We start from the raw sequence: 22087 nt of genomic DNA on the forward strand, positions 1-22087 counted from the left end.
AGAGCTGCAGATCTGTCAGTGTTCCTTTTATATTTTTGAGAGAAATACAACTCTGCTGTAAAGACTTGCTCCAGGCAAAAAAGCTGCTACACCAGACCACGTTCACCTCTGGTGTAATTCTCTGGGAAGTCAGTGAAATAACACCAGGAACAGATTTGGCTGAACATGTCTAGGCATAATGCAGTTTTATTGTGAAAAAAAGAAGTTTGGTGACTCTAACTGATCTAAATGGATGGGAGTGTTCAAACATGCATGCACGAGCTGCAAACACAGTCGAAAATCCAGTTTCCTGGCTAAACACTCAAACCCCCTAAACGATAAGATTTTTATTCTGCTAGGGCAGAAGAGAGGGGCTTCCCCTTGCACAGACCTCTGTCCTCCTGCTGATAAGCCTCTCACTGGGGTCTCAGGACGTCGTAAAACAACAGGTGGAAAGCAGCAGAACAGCATTCACCCCACGGAGGAAGAAGGGGAGGGTGTACGTGGAAGGCCATGACACCCCTGGCTAAACACCTTTGGGCTGGAGAACTGCCTGAAAGGGGAAATACTTACAGCAGCCCTCACCAGCCAGCCAATCGCTAGAGATAACCAAAACCTGACGGTCCGGTCCCTCGGAGGCCACGGTGTCTTGCAAAAAAACAGAGCTGCAGCTGGGGAAACTGGGAGCAGGCTCAGTCTCACAAACCAACATTACCAGTTTGACATCCAAAGCACAGGGTATTTCCACTTCTCCAGGCTCCAACAGGAGCTCAGAGGGATCAGTACGTGTGAAATGGGCTCCCAGGAACTCGATCTTCCCTGCTTGCCTGTCTCTGTGCAGTGCCTCTCAGAGAGACATTTCTTGACTTTGCATTGGTTTGAACATTTCAGCACAGCTTATGAAAATGTTAGTGCCTCCCCACCCGTAAGAGCCAGGCTAATCACTGTCCCAAATGCCTTTTAATAACGGATAATGAGGGAGCAGATGGATTCACAGGGAACGACACACGTGTAAGTGGGTGAGAACTTTGGCCAAATGCACCACTTATTGTCCTGGAAATCCAAAGTTCACAAAATTTTTAAGTTTTCATCACACAAAGGGAGATGCAAGCCTTGGTAAAATAGTGAAACCCCATCCTTCATAATCCTCAGAGGGGTTGATTCAACCCCAGGAAGAGCTGAATCTTGTATGCAAGATTCAGCCCAAGCATGAGCACAGTGATACTGGGAAACTACTGACAAAAACAGTCATGTCCACTTAAACCTTCACAGAGAAGGGGAATCTTTGGTAAATGAGAGGTAATTGAATGTTGATGGGGATAATTAGGGGGAGGGGTCAGTTTTATTGCAATAGTGCAGGGGAAAATGGCTGCTGAAGGATTTATTGGCCTCATATGACCGAGCCACAGCGAGCACTTCACCAGAAGACAGCAGGGGATGGGACACATCACTGGCTCTGTTTTCCAAAGGTGACTACAGCAGGAAATCCTTCCCCTCCCTGAGCCCATGGCTTGCATTGCACATCACAGCCACGGGCAGCTTCTGCTCAGCTCAACCACCCTCTGCTTACAAAACCTGCCACAGTCATAGCCTCAAGTCCCATTATCATCTTATAAACCAGCCCTTGTTATTACATTATGCTGAAATAATAATTAAAATGCACAAGGAACACAGTGAGGCTCTAAAGCAATTAATGTTACTTGATAGTCATGTCATATCTTGCGTTGTGTTTACTGGTGAATTTTCACTTATGTGCTATCTCCCTTCCCATTCCTCTTTACCTACTTGGATATCATCTTGAGGCACTCATAGCTACTATTCCAGCCTCTAAAATGTAAGATAACCAAGTGTTCCTTGCAGAATATCTGTACAATAGGGGCGTGGAGCAGCCCGCTGGAAGAAAACCTCTCATATTAAAGGTTATTTGGAGCGATTTCCATTTTGGTGAATGCTGACACTGCAGATCAAGCCAGAGGGCCAAGGAGGAAAAAACCTTGTATTACAACTGCTAAATGGCTCCCTCTTACTTCAGGAAAAAATTGAGCTAACTCAGTTAATCATTTCCAGCTCAGCTCTGTGTATCAAAAGGCAATCCCACCTCCTCCTCAGCTTGAATTCTAAGGACTCAGCTGCGATGAAAAACTTCAGACCTGTTATGCTGGAGCTCAACACGATTATCAAAAATAAAACAAGCTGTCAACATATGAGCTTTTGTGCACATTTCTAATGAGCTATAAATCTCATACGAAAAATGTGGATTTATAATCCAATTTAAATTTATAAAGAACTTTAAAAAGTGAGCCTACTTTATATTAGCAAACTCCAAATCTTGCAATGTCAGCTTTCAGCAGAGGGAGAGCTGCGCTCTTGGGGCCAATTAGCTCCACCTCCCCTGGCCAAAATCAGAGACTGTACACATGACAGATCAAGTTGAAGAGTTCTGTATTTGTTTTTTATCATGTTAACTTTCAGAGAACCAATTCCCTGTTTGCACTTTCTGTTAACAAAATTAAAACACATCAACACTACCTAGAAAACTAACCAACCAACCAACAAACCCACAAAAAATAGAGAAGAAAAAAACCCACCAACAACAACACAACCCAAACCCCAAAGATTTTGGCTCACCTTTTTGTACATTCTAAGGTTAAAGCACACTGCTGCAGTTTAGGTGGTCTCTCTTCAGAGTTTTCCTTTTAACACCAGCCTTACACTTTTCAAGACAGATTCCCCTGTGCATAAAACTCTTTTAGCTGCAAACCAAATGCATGTGTCTTGCAGTTGCTTTCTACTCTGTGCAGTTAAGTCAGTTCTAAATATATCTGTTTTCCTCATGCAGTCATTAAGACACTTTTTCTCTGCGTGATGGAGGTATGTCCCCCCCATCAAAAAGCACAATGTCACTCTTAGGAACAGAGAAACCATTAGGGGCAATAGAGAATTTTATAAACATGTTTTATAGCCAGGCCATCCAAGACAGCTTGAGCTACAAGATATGACTTACTGTCATTACGTTCACTCACTGCAGCAACTTGAAAAATTACTTTAAAATCTCAGAGAAACGAGGCTAGCTGTTTCAATCCATCAAACCAAAGTGTTTAACTCAAACCAAATGATAGCCTGCAACTGTTTCTCAGTGAATGGCTTCTTTACCTACACAAAACATTCTCTTATGCCTTTCACTTTATGAGCAATGCAAACCTGGACTTGCCCAGAAAGCTGCTGCTCACAGACCAACACCTGAGATCAGTGGCTCCTCACAGGAGCGTACGACAAGTGCAGATCTACGGCCTTCATACATTCATAACCTTCAATATTTGCACAGTGAACTAACATGGAAGTGCTGTCACCATTTTCTCTGTTTGTTTGATTAATTTACTTTGAATTTCAGTATGCAGGTGCCAAATGGTGCCTCTTCTGTACCATCAAACAACCCCTGGAAAAGGACGAATGCTCTGCAGATATTGCAGCAGGAACACAAGAACGACTGAAAACATGCCTTGATTCTGAGAGCTGTCTGAGGAAAAAGCCCATTATGTCTCTCAAGTCTTCTAAACTGTGTCTGCTGAAAGGGGATCAGTGCAGGTATTTCTGAGACTGAACACCAGTGCTGTTATCCACACTGATCTTCTCACTATAAATAGATGCAGATTGCTATCAAATCATTTTTACAGCCAGATCTATCCTTCTAAAACATGTCTTTCAGAAAATAATCTTAATTCTTGAGGTAGAAATTTTGAGTGTTGAAGGGGTAAATTACACTTTTAAGAATACATTTTATTTTTAGTTCATGAACAGCCTCATCTCAGCCTCAGTTATGTAAAAACAATGGAACGAGGAATCAACAAGCTTTTTATAAACATTAAGATGGCAATGAGCAGATGAGTGCAAACCAACTAATTCTAAATTTGCAGATGGCAGATTTTCTCTGAAGGCTTGAAAAGTTGCAGGCCCATGGGATTTTCCTTCTGCTTTGTTCAGCAGTGCAAATCCAAGCTAGAGTGCCAAAGCTCTGGAGAGGATCCAGAGGAAGAAAGTTATCAGATCTAGAAAATATGACCTACCAGGAAAGGAATTGGGTTTGTTTAAATTTAGAGAAGACTGATGTGAGAAGATAACCACTTTCAAATAAGGAAAAGGTAAGAGCAAAGCAGAGAAGCAGCTCTTAGCCATTCCCACCAAGGATAGGATACGAAGCAAAGAACTTGAGCTTCAGCAAGGAACTTGAGCTGCAGCAAGGAAACCACAGGTTGGGCATTTGGGGGATTGTTCTGACCCCACCAACAGACACACACCAGAAGTGATCAGCTCCTGGGGAACTGCTGGGGCACAGAGGTTGTTCCCAGCAGGTGACACAGCATTCCTCAGGAAGCAGCTGAGGGGCAGAGGCATGAACTAGAAGATGCCATGAGACTGAGCAGTAAAAGGCCCCAGCAGAAGGAAGGCTGCAGTGGGAGCATATCCTTGGCTAGGCACAAGGGGGGGAATGCAGCTGCCTGAGAGACTTCCCAGATGTCCCAGTGACCAGACAGCTTTGTCAGCTGCAGGGCACAAATCCAAGCCCAGCCAGGCTTCCTCCTGTGGATGCCTGAGGAGCTCCTCTGCCCTGCACAGCTGCTGGACACTGCTGCAGGAGCACCAGGGCCACAGCCACCTGTGAGGCAGCTGCTCAAGGCAGCCAGCACGGGAAGGAAGACCAGGCTGGGGAGGAGAAGGCTCCATCTTCTGCTGGTGCTGTCCATGGGAGCTTTGGGAAATGAGGCTGCCTCATCCCCAGACACCCCATTCTATCATACATCTGAACTGCCTGACCCTCCCTACCACATCCACATTTCCCAAGTTCTTTCTGCACTGATTAAAGGTGGGAAGCCTGAATTTGTCTAGGATTTTATCTTTCTCCCTTGCCAGTGAAAGTATATTTGCAGTGTTTATGCAAGCAAAGAAATCACTTTTTTATTTACAAACAAATTCACAGTGGATTTTGTAGCTGTGTGATGTGTAACTGTGTATGGATTTTTATGATTCTCTAAGGCATTCAAATGGCATTACTTTCAGGAAAACACTATATTTAAAACACTTTATATATAATTTCGTCTTATGAGGAACACAGTATGAAGAATAAAAATGTAAATAATTTACAGAGCATCCAATGGTGAAATCATTAGATTAAAATTACTTTATATTGTATTTTTGTTACAAGTTCCACTTATCAGCAATTATTCCCTCTAAGAAGAAAGAGCACAGGAGAGAGAAGCAGCCCATTTCTAGGATAAAGTATTCCTTTAAAATTCAGTCAGGCTAATTCAGCTATTCACATTTGCCACTGAAATGGAAAAAAAAAAAAAAAGAGGTTTTCTCTGACTGTGAGAACACTTCAGGAAGAAATTCTGATGCTTTGCTTTTCTGGTGATCAAATACTTGCATGCAGTGGTGCTTCCATGTCCTTTCTAACATTCATATAAATTAACTTTGTTATCCGAAGACTGAATTTACCATTTCTTGCTGGCATTCAAGCTATTTATTAACTGCCAGCTACCTATTTCAGATTTGGTTTTGGGATCTGTGCAGGAATAACATGATCAGTCCAACTACAGCCACAGAGCACCTGTGAAAGGCACATGATGGTTTTTTTCCTGAGACGAGTGCATTATGCAGTGAATTTGGATGCACTTCCTTCTCCTCAACTACCACACTCAGGGTACAAACAGAAGTAGTAGGAGGACAGTGCCATGCTAGTGTGCAAAATAACAAAACCATGTAATTTAACATTAGTAAAGTGATGGTTTTCTTTCAACAGTCAGCAGCCTGCTCATCTGAGAAGATTTACACATTCACTTTCACAAACCATGAGGAAACTTACTGAACAAAGGGTGAGTTAGATCAGCAAGAGTAGGCAGCATATAGACCTAAATGTGAAATTAGGATTATAGGAACTATTTATAAAGAGAAGCAATGCATTCTCCTTGAATTGCCTTTTTTTTTTTTTTTGCTTATGGAAACGGATTACTCAGCAAAGAGTGGGTTGATGCCAATACATGGGAATTTTTCCCTTTGGAAACAGCTTTCATCTCTGCACTCTTTATGCAAGTGAAAAGTCTATTTGGTACCACTCTGAGAGCTTCATTTATTTATTTTTCCAAAGGCTGCTTTTGTTGATAGACATAATTATTGTCATAAGGATGTTGAGTCATTAGCTCCAACCCAGTTTTCTTGTCCATTAGTTTTAATTTCATACCATTAATAAAATGGTTCATCCTCTCAGTAGGGAAATGACTGGACTCTGACTGTGCCTACACCACACTCACGGGCTCGGGAGGTTTTGTGCTGCATCACCAGGATGCCTTCTGCAGGCAGCTCCAGCTTCACACCACGTGTCACTGGGCTAGTGACCAGCAATCCAGCATGCCAAAGTGCTTTCTAAGTGGCTGCACATCACTCGTGGTCCACGGTGTGTGCTGATTACCACGAGATCACCGGGGAGGTGAGTCTCAGCATAGCGCTGGTGAATCCCTCTCTCATTACGGTCACAGCTGCTCCAGACACAACTCCTTCCCCATGACACTGCAGCAGCCACACTCATCCTAGGTGCTAGTGCTCATTTACACCCAGCTGGTTTCAATTATAAGGGTGTTCCCAGGATTTAACCCAGCTCCAACACCGCACTGTGGTGGCAACCAACAAAGATTATTCTGAGCATGACCTGGTGCTCAGCGGAATGAAGAACAGTGAGCAGCACCACGTCTGGCTTGATTCTGCTAATTGCCAGCATGAAGCAAAGGAAAGGATAAACCATTTACCAGCTCTCAGAAGGAGAAGCCATTCTTCCTGCACTAACCCAGCTGCTGTGCTCTGCAGCTCCTCCTGTCACCCAGCGGGACCGGCTCGAGAGCAGCAACATTCACGGCCAGTGCAACACTGAGGGCTGCTCAGCCCAGCTGTGCTCCAGCTGGGACTTCTTCATGGCAAAAGCTGCTAGACTGTGCAGTGGGGATTACCAATATTTCACTCATTCACCAGTGATCCAGCTCTGAGAAGAATGGTCCATGACTGAGGTGGGTCTGTCCATTTGGGGCAGGGGGCTCTGCTCCCAGAGCAAGTGAAATAGCTTGGGCTGGCCAAGGGCTGTCCTTTGGCACTGAAAACTGGTCTGTAAGAAACATTCCCAGCCCCAAGAGCCGTGGTAGAGGTGACAGAAGGTCCCTCAGGGCAAGGTCTGCAGCCACTGCTTTGCTTGGGGCATGCACATGGAGCGTGTGTTTGGCAGGGCACTGTCATCCATCCTGTTGTCAACACATGTGAACAGAAAATAAAAACTAGTATGTGTGACTGTCAGGACAATAAGTTTTTTTGGTGTACGAGAACTGGGAAATGGGACAGAAAAATAGGTGCAGTTATGTGCAATAACTCTGTTTCTTGAATGCCTTAAGTTCAGTCACCCCGTGGAGGCTGAGGCAGGGGTTCAGTGTGCACAGAGGCTCTGTGCCTTCCCAGTGGCTCCACAAATTGCCAGTCACAGCATAAAAGCCCAAAGAAATGAGACACTAGCCCTTCTTCAGCTCCAGTGCTGTCTCCATACACACAGCTTTGGGATCCAGACCTGGATCCAGGCACAAACACACTCAATACTATTGGAATTATCCATCTTCTGCATCTACTGGCGCTTTTCCCATCTGTCCTATCTACTGGAATGATGCAAATGCAGTTCATGGCTTTCACATGGGCAAACAAAGGATCTCTTCTTTGTAGTTTGCTGTAACTGCCTTCCCACAGGCATCATGGAGCAGTTATTTTCATTTTGTACCCCAAAAGCCAAACTGGAACTATTAATACCACCTACCAAGTGTTACAGATACCAGAATGAGGTACAGCCTTGATCTCTGGTGTGTTACTAGCTTCCTGTTGGGACCACATATGAACCATTGCTCACACAAATGATGGGCTTGGCAGTAGGTCATTCTGTCTAGATGTAACTCTGAAACTCAAATTTTCCCCTCAACTCTCTGAGCCTCACTAGTTTTGTTGGAGTTCCCATGTCACACAGACTTTTGCAAAACCAGGTGGAATCCTTCACATTCATAGCTCTCTTACTCTATTTCTGGCATATGACTAACTGGGTTGTACTCCAGCTTTAGATTTTTCTCTTTTTTTTTCTTTTTTTTTCTTTTTTTTATTACTTGTTTTCAGGATGAAAGGTTTTTTTCCACAATGGCTGCAAAAACACAAGAGTTCACTCTAACAGCTCTGGGTGAGGGGGGGAAAGGGACAGAAAACCACCTGCTTGAACAACTTTATCTAGGTTCAGTCAGGAAAAGGAAAACCAATGCTATTTGAAGGGTGGTCCAACATCTGACTGGTTCATATGTAACATAAAACTGTCACCTATATAAAATATATTTTATATAATGATTTAAGTATTCTGTTAAACAGGTACAAAAAGGCACAGTAAAGTAAAAGGTTCATTCATTTACTCAGGTGCATTTGTTTAAACAAGAAACAGCCACAAAATTAACCCTTTCCCTATTCCAAGCTGAAGAAGGCCCCTTCTTTTATTAAGCAGGAGAAAAGCAATTTTTGAACAAACTGCAACCTCCAATTGGCCAAAGTCACCCCTGGAATCCAGTGCTGGCACCTTTTATCCCTCAAGCCCACTTGTTCTCTGCTTTGCAGATGTTATACAAACACTCCTTTGTGTAAGTGCAAACACACGCACACACAGACTTTCTCAAACACTTGTTGGAAGAGCTAAACTGCCACTGAAATTCATTCTACAAGTTTAGAAACTCTACCAAGCACTCTCTGTGAGCTCTATCCCTCTAAAGCTGCTACAGAGCTTGTGAATGTCTAATGCTTACCTGAACGTGCTGGTTTTGTACCAGGCAACACCAGGAGAAAATCATTTTATTCTGCTGTGGTGTTACTACTTGAGCTACAGCCCCGGGCTCTGAGTCTGACAACACAGAGCCATTTTATACATATGAATAATCACTCGAAGTTTAATGAAGCTCCTCACATCTCCATTAGCAATTGTTTTGGCTGCAAAAAGGCCCTGCCTATCAGCCCTGGAGGAAACAGAAGAGTGATGATACTGGGAGGCTCACTTTGGGAAAGGCTGTGGTTTTCTGGTGATGGGACACAGTACGGCAAGACAAAAAAACCCAAAACCTGAAGGGGTGAAATCACAGTGCCACAGCCCTCCACAAGGCTGAGATTTAATCCCAGTTTTCTGGCCTTGTTCTCACCAATTCTAAACAGAAAGAGATTTCAGAAACCAGCGTGTGAGATCAGACAGGATTGGGGTCCATGTCAGCCAGTCACAACATGCCTACAGTCTTCATCACACGCCAGCACTGGAAAACCCACCTCGGGTTTTTGTGTATACAGAAAAATCAAAGCAACAATTTTGTTTGCAAGTGCAGTAGCTGTCAAATAAAAGTATTTTAACTCATTTTGTTTTCCCAACTGCTAGCAGTGGTGTTCTGAGCAAATTACCCACCAAATTAAATTTTAAGTCTGAGTTCTTTGTCTGTCTATTACAAAGGAAGCCATCTCTGCAAGGAAATGAGCATTACTAATAGAGCACTTCTACACTGCAGCTTCTTTCTTCCACCTCACTCTTGCCTCCAACACCTGTCCTCCCACAGGTGGGGAATGCATTGGCTCACTAATGCCCATATGACTGTGCCATAGAGATAATGACAGATCTATGGATTGCACTTTGCCCAAAATGGAAAATTTATTTCTTGCATCTAAGATGAGAATTAAGGATGCTTTTATGCAGCAGGACTTGAATCTTCTGCAAGGAAGTAGTAGAAAACACTCTCCTGCTGAGATCCTGAAACAATCCCTGTGGCAATCTTTAATTGCTGGACATAAGTAAAACCTGCAATAACTGGCTATAGACTTTTCAAAACTCAATATAATAGTTATGCAGTTATTCTGTATTTCTCTTGTAGTTATTGCCTGTTGAGGAAGCAATTTCTGTCTTAAGCTCTGACTTAATATTTCCAGTCTATTTCAACTCCTTGTTCACTGTAGTTTAATCCTGCTTCAGGGGGTGTCAATCTTCCACAAAAATAACTTTGCTGGCAACCATTAGAATCGTGAATTCAGTGGACGCCAGTGGAGCTAAAGAAAGATGGCTGGGTTCAGGCAGCAGAAAACAAAACATCGAAAAACCCAAACAAAAAGCACAAGCCTAGGAACTAATCCTGAAGAGAATTACCTCCTGGACTTTAAAAATCTCAAATTTAACAGAAGTAGTGATTTCACAGCACACTCATTTCAGCCACAGCACCCCTTCCTCCCCTGCGCTCACCATTCCCATTTCATGGGCAATCATCACCTGCCTAAAGAACAGCTTCCCTGCCCAAGACCCTGCTCCTGGTTCCCAGCTCTGACTCCAGCCCTGGCTGTCCCTCTCAGGAGTGCCCCATAAAGTTGTGATGCCTCCTGAAGAGGCAGAGAGCATCACCTGCCCTGGATCTGCCTGAGCTCAGCAGACCCTGGCCCATCTTCCCCTGCTGAGCCACCCAGCTGGAGCTGTCCTGGGAAGGGAATGCTGGACTCTCCCAGCTCCACGTGGAGGTCTGTGCTGGGGATTTTCACCAGCACAAATCCTTGCAGAGAGGAGCCTCTCCAAGGAGGTAGCTTTGTGGCAATATGAAAATACATTAAATTCTGCAGATTCCCAGGGAAAGGAGAATATACAACCAAATGCTAATAACGTTTTCAAATGACAAAAGGAAAGTGTCTCTGCCCACAGTGGTCAAAAAAACCTCGCTAAAACCAGCCAATAGTTGAAATTTCTGGTATAAATAGAATGCCTCTAACACATTCTATTCTCTCTAACACACAGCAATACTTAGTATCCGAAGGTTACTATCAAAATCTGTTTAGGAAGAACAGTTAATGCACATGCATACACACAGTTCTATTCAAAATGTTTAGTCAAGCTCAGAAAAAGACCAACTCAATTATTTATACATTTAAATTATGTTCAATCACACTAGCTCTTCAAAATACCTCTGTTTTTCCTAAAATCTATACACAAGTGTTCCTTTAAGACCATTTACTGTAGTGAAAACTGAGTACCTGTAGCATGGCTTCTCCAGTATGTTTTGAATTATAGGTTCAGGGTGGCTTCATGTTGACAGCTGAGACTTCAAATTTCACAATTTAATTCACCACCACCACCAAACACCATTAAAACCCTGCAGTTATTTTTTTCTTTTTAAATTTCAGGCTGCAGGCTTTTCAGTCCTTGCAGGGCAGGCCTCTCTTTAAGCCAGAACAATTTCTGGACTTGCAGGGTAAGCAAATGTCAGAATGGGAGATCTGACCATCAATCCTGAGCTACCTAGAGTGTTGCTAGTGAATCCAACACTCCAAGGCAAGCATTAGAGTGCTCTTGGTTCTTCTCCTGCTCAGCCATTGATTTGCTGTATGGGTCTTTAAACCTTTCTGTGCTTTACCATTTGTCACATCCTCTTCACTGAGAAGCCCAGTCAGGTTGTGATCCAGTAGCCTCAAACCTTACTGCTAGTTATTTACCTAGGCAGATATATTTCATTTGACTATTTTTGCTATTATTAATATTAAATGAATACAAATAAGAAGGGGAAAGTGACCCAGGCAAAAAAAGGATGACCCAGGAAGGGAATGAGCCAGCAAATGACCCAGAGAAAAGAAATTATTTTGGCTTTCTTCCTGAGAATAGCTGTTGGTTCCCTCAAATGACATTTTTTAAATTTTATTTGAAAGCATTAAAAAACGCTGATGAACATTACAGTAGAAGCAAGCTCAGCTCTTAGTACAGAAACACTATGACTTAGAGCCAAGGACTTATTTTTTACATGTGAATTATTTTTTGAACAGCATTTCCTGGCTCAATGTCACTGCACCACAGATAGATATGACAGCAGATAAGTGTATGAGATTTTAGATCAACAAGAGTGTTACTTTTACAATGAATACATTTGTAGTCAGAGCTCAAAAATGGGTTTATTTCTGCTGTGCATGAAAGATGCATTGCACACTGTTTTATTAATACACTTTTCTTCTTAAAATGGAATGTAATTCAAATTTTCTGACACTGCAGCTGCAATTTGATGGTTGGGTTTCCTAACCATGTGGATTTACAGCAACGAACTCTTCAATTTTCTTTCCCCCTCTAGCTCACCTTTCTGCCACCTTGATTTATTTCTGTTTCACAGCTGTGCCTACCAAATGATTCTTGCTCTCACTCCACGCTTTTCCTCTCTTCCTGCAGCTGATCCAAACTAAAACACAAATTTTCTGGGGATTTTAAATTAAAGAGCACTCAGTAAGAATACAATGTCCAGAATTGAAGGGAACAATTTACCAGAGGGTGGGGGGAACAGCCTGAACGCTAAAGGTTCAAACTAAGAAAAATTTAAAAACTCTCAGCTCTGATTCTACCATCAGTAGTCACCACAGCACACCAGGAACTCTTCTCTTCTATGAAATTTACCCACCTCTGGGATTTACAGCACGAAGCACCATAAGCAGCAATTGCTTGAGTTACATAAATAAAGCGCCAAATACTCTCAAAATTAGTGTTGCTTCTTTTAAAACTGGCACCAGAAAACCTTAGTAGCACAAACATTATCCAAAAGGCAAACCAATCCAAACAAATTGCGAAAACCAGACTGAAGCAGAGAACAAGGGCACACATCAAGGACTAGCAAAATGAAATAAATGGATAAAATAGTGAAGAAAACTGAGGGAGCCTGCCCTCAGCTCCTTCCCCTCTCCAGAGCAGTACAGATGTGAAGGAGAGCTGGGTGCTGTGCCCCATCCAGCAGAGAGCTTCCCATTCCTGGAGCTCCACAGGGATTCAAAGGACGAAGCCCTGTGTTTATATATTAATTACTGAAAAGTTACTTAACCTTGAGCCATATCCTCATGTAATGAGCTTGGGCTTAATTCCCTCAGAAAGGGGGCTGAAGCAAACCCTCTGGCTGGTCTTTGCTCAGGAGCACCCATGCCCTGGCTGCTTGGTGGGGATGTTTGGGCACTGCCCTCCAGGGACAGGCTCTGGGGGAGCAGCAGGGTGTGCAGACTCCAATTACAGGGACGCTGCACTTCCAGGGCAGCCCAGCTGCCAACCCCACAGAGATCTGCAGCGATAACAATTATACTTAAAAGCCTCACTACACGTCTGAATGCATTTACACATTCTCCTTTTACTCTCTATTTATTATTAATGGCAGCTCAGCTAATATCAAGACCCCAGTGTGTTTGGCACTGTAGGTGCACAGAAGGGCAGCAAGTTCTTGCTCTGAGGAGTTTACAGCCTAATTATAAATGACAGCAGATGGAGGGTAAACATTGTGAGCCCTTCTGCTTTTCATTAGGAAACTTAACTCAGGTAACAATTTATAACCAGACAGAAACAACTGCACCTTCAGCCATGTGCCACAGCCCAGGCTGCAGGCATATCCCAGCCAGTCTCACACACTGGGTGACAGTGGCCACTCCCAGGACAGACAGCCGGGACCCAGGAGATTGGGAGCTTTACAGACCACCACCTGTATGGAGATTTTGCAGGAAGCAAACAGGAAAGCATGCATTTAAATCCACATCTGTTCACCAAAGGACTTCATGTGTAAGCCCAGAACATGCATCTGATGGCATTTTACCTTTCCTCACATTTTGGGTGTCATTCCTGAGTCCACCTTACATTAGCTACCGAGGTATATTCATATTAATCACCTGTGAAGTCATTGAAGTCACAGGTTACCCTTATAGATCTCCACAAAAAGAGGAGGCTGTAACTGATAAATTTTCTCCACCTGAGGACTATACTGATAATTCACCAGGAAGCTGCAGCCTCGTGTGTTTTACACAACTTGAAACCCTTGCTGTGGTAGCAGACCCATACCAGAGGCACCAGGCTCTGTGGGGCCAAGCTGCACATGGACATTTGAGGACCCCTGAGCTGCAGGAAAGCACTGGGGACTGAGCTGAGCATGTGGGGGACAGCTCCCACGGACAGCCCAAAGATGAGGATGTACAGTAATACTGCACAGAGGCCCCGTCAGGAGTGAGTTCAAGTGAGCCAGGAGTCCTGTATCTTCCTGAGCACAGCTGAGCCTCGTGCCCTGGGTGGCAAACACAGCTCTCCCCTTGCTGAGATGGCCTAAGCAGGATGTTTGTGCATTCAGCCCTCTCAGAGGCCATACCTCAGTGCTGAAGGGCTCCAGAGACCCACCAGCTGTGCCTTAGATCTCAGAGATTAACGTCATGCTGCGACTTCATCCGCTGCATTTCCTACTGCTTTACAAGAAGATTTGGACTCTGGCTCTGCAGCCTGTCTTGTAGGATTGGCAGCTTGCTGATCCCTTCCTGGGGCCCTGGGAGGACACCCTGGGAGCTCCTCTTGAGCAGAACCTCTTGAGCAGAACCTCCTGAGCAGAAGCTCATGCTCACCCTTGCTCGCAAACCACCGACCCTCAGGAGCAGGAAGGGCCATGCTCCACATGCTCCCCTGGAGCCACCCAGCACCACAGGGGACTCACCACCCCAAACTCAGAACAAGAAGTGGATTTGCTAACACGAGGTACAGAATCACAGCATAGCTTCCCAGACCTGACAGAAAACGGGCGTGGAAAGTTCAGATTCCCACAAGGGCACACAGCTGTTTTAGGAAGCCAGAAGTACCTAGCAAGCTACTGATTACCAGCCTCGTCCATGTGGAAGAAAGGTTATTTATTGCACCACAGTGTGGGGATGACTGCATCAGCAAAGAGTCCTGGGCTTCAAAATAATTTTTTCCCATTAGTAAATTCACAAACAACACATAGAACAGGAGCAAAGGTCTGATACCACCAGAACCAAACTCTTTCTGGTCATTCTCTATTCTCAAACACACGAGACACTTGCCTATCTTCTGCATCTTCCGGGCAGGTGGAAGATGGGCAGGTCCCTCCAGGAGTCCCAGCCCCCACGGTGCAGATGCAGGCAGAGGGTGTGTGTGCAGGAGGGCTGGCTCTCACACACACAGGCTTCTTCTTGTGGAGCCTAACACGGAGTCCAGCTATTGTTCTGGAGTAATAGTACAAATTTGGGATACATTTTGTAGCACAAAAGGGTGAGAAAACCATTTTGCTACTGCAAAAAATTAAAAAGTTTACTTAGAATTGCAATAATTCTTCTCAGATTTGCTTTTGTCAAACATAGACTCTGTGTCTTACGGAGATTCTGCAACCTTCTTTATGCCACAGCTACTTGAAACATGAGGAAAAAAAGGAAGACAACTCAGGGAAAAATACTTTGTATTTCAGACCTGTCCTTCCTAAAGAGCAAAATCCTTGATAGAAGATTTTTGTCCCAGTCAGACTACAAGAATGATGTACGGGGGCTCCAGAAACTCTGAATGCCTCTTGAGGATCCTGATAATTCTCCCTCAGAGAAACCACCATGGATCAGCTAAACAAATCTGAGGAGGAGATTGCTTCATGCCCAGATTACACTCCTTCCTTGATATTATGCAGAAGGGAAAAAAAAGTTTTATACCCTTGGAAGACAGAATAATAATTTGACTTATAGGTCTCTCCTCCCAGGCAGCATCAGGATTAGACAATGATGTAGAAAGCAAAAGATCTGAGGATGGCTTGTGACTTTACCACAGCAAATTTTTATGTCAAATTTTGAAAAAAATCCTCAAGTCATCCTTGAATCTTCTGTTCGTTTCTTCAAATGATTTCAGATATTCCAGCAGGCCAGGGGAGAAGACAATGAGCACGTGGGCACTGGTGACTTCAAGCTTGCCTACACAGCAAATCAGCACCAGAAAAAGAGGGTGAAATCTCAAAGACAAGGAGGGTGCTTTCTATTTCCCACACTTAATGTAATTTAAACTAGATTTTCAGGGGTTCCTGTCTCTGCTGTAACACCCACAGCAGAGAACCTCCACTCCAGCAGCTGTGGGCTGAGGGATTTCTCACCAGAGCCTTAGAGCTCTCAGCACTGGGGGATGCAGATTAAGGAAGCCACAAGTGGTTTCTTGTTGCCCTGCACCCTCCACTACATCAGTCAGGAGCTGGCAAAAAACCTTCCCCTCTGGCTTTCTCAGGCTTTCAGCATATTCCAAGCAGGGGAAGGGCACCTTGGCTTGCAGCCTGGCCTCCTCTCCCCCCTCTCTCAGGTAATGGAGCTCCTGAAGGACTGCTGGGCTCACAGCATCAGCCACTCAGCACAGGACAGCTGCACAGGAGATGGCTGTCCCTGGGCCTGGTGGGGCAGGGAGAGCTGATTCTCAGTGGCTCCTTCCCATTTCAGTGTGAATCCTGCACTTTTGGGAAGCAGCCCCCCAGAGACACAACCCTCCATAGGAATGGTCTCAGTAGTGCGGACTCCACACCCTCACCTAACCTGGGAAATCACTACTGAGGCACACGGCCCTGGCTGCACGCAGAAGTTCTCTTTAACATGTGCTGTGATTTCATGGGAAACAAAGGAGAAAACAAATACATGTACACATTCATGCACAGCTGGAAAAGATGAGTTTAATCTTGCAAAGTGAAGAAAGTGTCAGATCTTGTCAGTGACTTCATACTCGTTGTGAAGCACAGAAGGTTTAATTTCTACATCGTATTCCAACAAAGTTGCTCTGATTTTCAGGGAGCTTGGCTTTTGCAATGGGATGAACATGATTATGAATGATTTGCATGAGGGACTTTCCCAGGCATGCTTTATAAGCTCAGTCAGACTGCTGAAATTGTGTCAGTCTTTTCTGTCTCACAGTAAAACTTTAAGATTTCTTTCCCAGGCACTTCAAACTGTGTGCACAGTTATTTTGCTATTCAGTGAAAACCTTTCCTAAAAAAAAATCAAAGTATCTGGATTGCTGTATCTTCTTCCACATCTTCCTAGAGTATTCCTCCCACCATGTTAATGTTGTATGTTCTGCAAACAACAGTTCTTTGGGCAAAAATTAGGAAATGTTCTTTCCAGGCATTTAGCACTGAATTGTTATCTGTGTCTATGAGCCCTCTGAGAGTTTCACATAAATTCCAATTGCTTTTCCACTTCATTCTTTTTTCCATTCTTGAAGATGGTTGTTGCATAAAGGTCTTCAGGAGTCTATTTTTTTATTATTATTTTTGATTTTTTTTTCCCATTCTATAAATTATCTATCTGGTAGTCTTTTCTTTTCAATTATTTACTTTCCTGTGAAGAGGAGGAAGGAAAAAGCAAGTTTCAAATATGCAAGTAAATGCCTAGATAACTGCAGAAATAGTCCAGTAACTACATGCTGTGAGATGGAAATCAGAAATCAAAATAAGAAGAATTATGTAGATAATAAAAACTGTCACTTGTTAGACACATCAGGAGACTGCTGTGACCTCAGGCCTGTGGTCACAGAAGCCAAATTCAGTTAAAACCTGCAGAGAGCATTGCAGATTGTATTCAAGATTTCCACAGAGAACTCCACATTAGAAACTCTGCTATTATTTTAATTCTCGATTGATGATTGAATGTTTAACTTCATTTTGGCTTTTGCTGTTTTGAAAATGAAACTTAACTAATGGTTGCATTGCAGTCTTAAGGAAGGCTTTGTTTCATGTGCAAAGCAAACACTTAGCGAAGGGTACGATTAAAGCCAGACAAGTAAATGTTTTACAGAGATAGTTTAGAAGCTACAGCACAGCAAAACATGTATTTAGTTAAATGCTGAAAATCTGACCTGTGTGCATAGATGTTCCTTTTGTCTGCTGCATCTTCTTTTTTTTTTTTTTGTTTGGTTTGGGTTTTTTTTATTCTGTTATTTTGCTTTGGATTTTATTCAAAACCACAAAGACATTTTCTGCAGCCCCAAAACAAGTTCTGGTGCCCAGTTTTTCAGGAGGATGTTGCCAGTAGTGAGCAGGCTGAACACAGTTTACTGAAACTGCCTTCAGCAAGTATGGCAAAGGGCTAAAGGGGGCTAAGGGGAAAAATCTGTGTCTTGAGACTCTTAGCAACTGCTGGAACAGCAGAGCATGATTTTACCTTAAGTGCTCACCCAATAAGTCACCGGGAAGCCAATAGATGGACACTCGTGCCCAGACACCAGACTAGCAGAGGGCATTCCCTCTGGGTGAGGAGCTCCCAGCCACTGCTCCAGGTGCAAACACACAGAGCCGAGACACGAGGGACGCAGCACACCCGCACCTTTCCCCGTGGGTTTCGCCCTTCCCGCAGCAGGGGACGCGTGGCAGCAGCAATCGCTCAGCCCGGCGCCCAGGGGCCGAGCTGCGGCCTGGCCCGGCCCGGCTGAGCCATGTGCGCCCGCAGAGCCGCCACTGCGCGGGAGCGGCGACCCAGGCGTGATCCCTCTGCGCAGGAAAAGCGCCCTGCATGGGAAGGGTGGGTTCCTGCTCAGCGGGGGAGGCAGTCCTCGGGAGCAGAGCTGGGCAAAGCCATCTGCTGCACTTTGACATCAAAAAGGTTTTCCTCTTGTCGGGGCACAGTTGTCGATTTCTCGATCTCTGGGCCCTCCCAGGGGGCTCCTGTCGGGGAAGACCCTCCTGTGTGGCATTCACATTCTCTGGAAAAATTCCTTCGCCCAGGATTTTTCTCCTGGGAAGCTGAGAAGCCTCCAAGAAAAAGGAAAACAATTCTTATCTCATTTGCTTCTCCTGTGTTTTGCTCATGTGGAATGTGGTTGGAGATTGTTTACCCACAGGTGATTGTTTCATTGGTTTTGCTGTGAGTTGTTCTGAGTCAATGGCCAATTATGGCCGAGCTGTGTTGGGACTCTGGAGAGAGTCACAAGTTTCATTATCACCTTTTTAGCATTTTGTAAGTTATCCTTTCTGCATTCTTTAGTATAGTATAGTTTAGTATGCTTTAATATAATATAGTATCATAAAATAACAAATTAGCCTTCTGAGAACATGGAGCCAGATTCATCATTCCTTCCTTCATCTGGAAGCCCGGCAAATACAATACTCCTGGAGCAGTTTTGTGTCAGGAAAGAAAGATGCACTGGACTTTTCGGTCTTCAGGTTCTTGTTCATTACCTTATCTAAAATTTTTCACACTGTCCACACCAGGCTCAGCACACTGGAAAAGCACCGCAAAAATGGCTAACTATCTCTTCTTACAAGGTCTTTTAAGACTAAACTATCCAATTAAGAACTGGCATCTAGATTATTTTCCCTTTTAACCCAATAACTGATCCCACAGAGCCTGCAATGCAGACTTTTCTGCCCAATTACAAAATGCCACCCAACCCCTGAAGAAGAAGGAAGAAGAAGCATGAAGAAGAAACCCAGGACAACACCCTGTGCCCTCCATCTTGCTTCCACCCACAACATACTAAAAGTCCCAAAACCTAAATTTCTCACCAAGTGATACACCTACAGTTCTCTCCATAATCTATTTCACAATTCTGGGGATTCTAGAATTTCTTGAAGTCTAGGAAACTTTCTCCATGAATGAGGGTCAAAGTCAGTGCTCCCCTGGGGGTCAGGGCACCCCAGAGCAGACAGAGAAATATTCCCAGTGCCCTGGGTTTCCACACCTCTCTCCTCCAAAAAAAGTTTCCAAGAAATCCTTGCTGCTGCTGCTATCTGTAAATGGTAGTTTATGGAGAGGAGGGAAAACACAGGACGGGCAGTAAATCAGCCACTAAGTGATCCAGAGTCCATTACCAAATGTTTTTCATTACATGTATGGCTTCACTAATTTCTGCAATGCATTGTAGGCTATTTCTGGAAGCTTTAAAAATGCATGATGCTTCTGCATTTTAATACTTAACAGTATGGTTATTTCAGCTTAATAAGAAAAAAAAAAAGGGCGGTGGGGGGAAATCTGCTTAACTGCAATTGGCTTTCATGCCTAAAAAGGAGTAAGCCAGTGCAAAAGCGTCCAAGCAGGAACCTTATTTAAGTCCAGCATGAAGAAAACCTTTCCAACCTCTTACACCAATTAGGATAATCTGGGTCTTTTGATGTTAAAATCCCCAAGAATCATATGGAAATCATAAAAAGCACAGTATTTAAAACAGACTCAGAATACAGATAAAATCATTTTTTCCTTCTTAACATTTGGGTTTGCTCTCAGACAGGGTTGGTGAGGGAGGCTGTCCCTAAAGCAGCCAATCATGAAACAGCAGAGCACCTGGGAGGCAGGGCTGGGATGCAGCTGGAGCAGGGCCAGGCAGGCTCAGCCCCAGGCCCTGGATGGGAACCGCTCCCAGCCCAGGGAAAGGAGACTGAGCAAGGACACAATGTGATCCAGAGGACAGCCTCTGGAATCCCAGCCCCTGGATGCCTTGGTGGGCTTGTGCAGCCTTCCCTGGGGGAATGGTGTCCTTCATGACCATAAACCAGGCTAAGGGAATTGAAATAACATGCTTGAATCTGTACAATCAATTATCTTCAGGTGAAAAGTACTTCAGCCTAGCATTGCTGCTTTATATTGGATTATTTCTGAGGCATCCAAATTTTGCCAAGTGTCTTGCTTCCAAGGAATCTCAGGGCAAGAATTCTGTTTGCCTTGACGATTTAAAAAAAGACCATGGGCAGGAAAACAAGGGATGTTTTGCTGGATGCAATTTTGCAACACCGGAGGGATGTTTTATTCTCTTCAAATCAAATCCTGATCAACATATTTTGCTGTGAAATCTGACACACAACGACGAAGCCACGTACATATTGAGAGAGACAGAGAAGGTGATTTTACAATATTCTCCCAGACCATAACATTGTATTGTCTGGAGCTGGTTACATACTACTGCTACATTTGTGTATGATGTACAAAGCAAAGAGGCCAAGGGACAAGGAGGTGACAAGAGCAGGGCAGAGATGGGAACACCCAGCTCAAGAACCTTAAATTGGCATTTGAATAAACTGAAAAGTAAGCAAAACTGTCCATGTTTATACAAGCAACTTGACTGTACTCTAAGAGAGGACAAGGGTATGAAACTATGTCCTTATAAAGTAACGCTCATCTTTTACTTATCTAACAAAAAGAAACACAGGAGAGAGGTCAGAGGCTGCTGAAGGAAAAAAACCCTCAAGTGTTAAGGCCAGAGAAATGGAAAACAAAGTTTCACAAAGATAGGAATATTTGTGGATGGAGCACACAGAAACTTAAACACAGCTTATTTTTCTATAAAAATAACCATGGCATATTGTTGTCAGTGGTATGTGCACCTCTGTGAAAACCTGATATTTAAATTGTCAGTTTGACAACAAATAGAAATAGCAGCAAAAAAAGAGTAGCATTACAGTTGTAATCCATCTATAAAAAGGAAATTGGTATTAGTGTTAAATATGAGTGTGAAATCAGCCTTCTAGCTAATCATCACAAATTTCAGTTGCGTTACAAAATTCTCATACAGATTTTGAATTTATTTTTATGTCTTAGAGTAATACCAGAACCGTAATTAATATTCATTACAACTTCCATAATATCACCGTGCCTGAATTGCTTGCTATTCCTAGTATTTGTAGGAAACAAGCCACGCAGTTCCTGGCACAAATATTATTCCTTATTAGTTTTGCAGCTGAATAATATTCAGCCTGTAAGAGAATCCTCCTAGGACTGAAAAGTACTCTTGTGCACACGGATACACGCACAAAAACAACAACTGAAAGCTAAAAGCAAACTTGCCGAGAACTTCTGGGTCAGCTTTTGACATCACCCATAGGAATGAAATCAGACACCGACCAATCCGGCACCATGAGGCTGGCAGCACAAAATAAACAAAAGCCGGGCCCAGGGCTCCACAATGAGGAAGGGAAGTGGAAGAGACTATTGTTCCGACAGCTTTTAAATGATGCTGCTTTGTTTATTTCTTTTGACAACGCCTGAGCTGAATCTTTAAAAAGGGAAAGGAGCCTGGCCCGCGGGGTGTGCTGAAGCAGAGCGTGGGGGTTTTTCCCTGTGGTGGGTTTTTCCCTGGCGCTGTGGCTCTCCCGGACCGAGCTGGGCCAGCCCCGCAAAGCGCTCAGCGCTGTCCCGGCGCGGGGAGCGCAGCGCGCTTCCAGCATCCCCACTGAGCCGCAGCTCTGACGCTCCTGCCAGGCGTTCTGAAAAGCTGGCCAGGCTGGGTGCTAAGCTCTTTTCAAAATCTGACCCTTATTTAGGTGCC

General features: G+C 43.9%; 1 protein-coding gene across 10 annotated transcripts in view; it reads right to left on the reverse strand.

The window, feature by feature from the left end:
* TEAD1 (TEA domain transcription factor 1) overlaps window positions 1-22087 on the reverse strand; it is a 153747-nt gene that overhangs the window by 101114 nt on the left and 30546 nt on the right. The window lies entirely within an intron of this gene.

Source organism: Passer domesticus, chromosome 6 (assembly GCF_036417665.1).
Source record: "Passer domesticus isolate bPasDom1 chromosome 6, bPasDom1.hap1, whole genome shotgun sequence".
NCBI lineage: Eukaryota > Metazoa > Chordata > Aves > Passeriformes > Passeridae > Passer > Passer domesticus.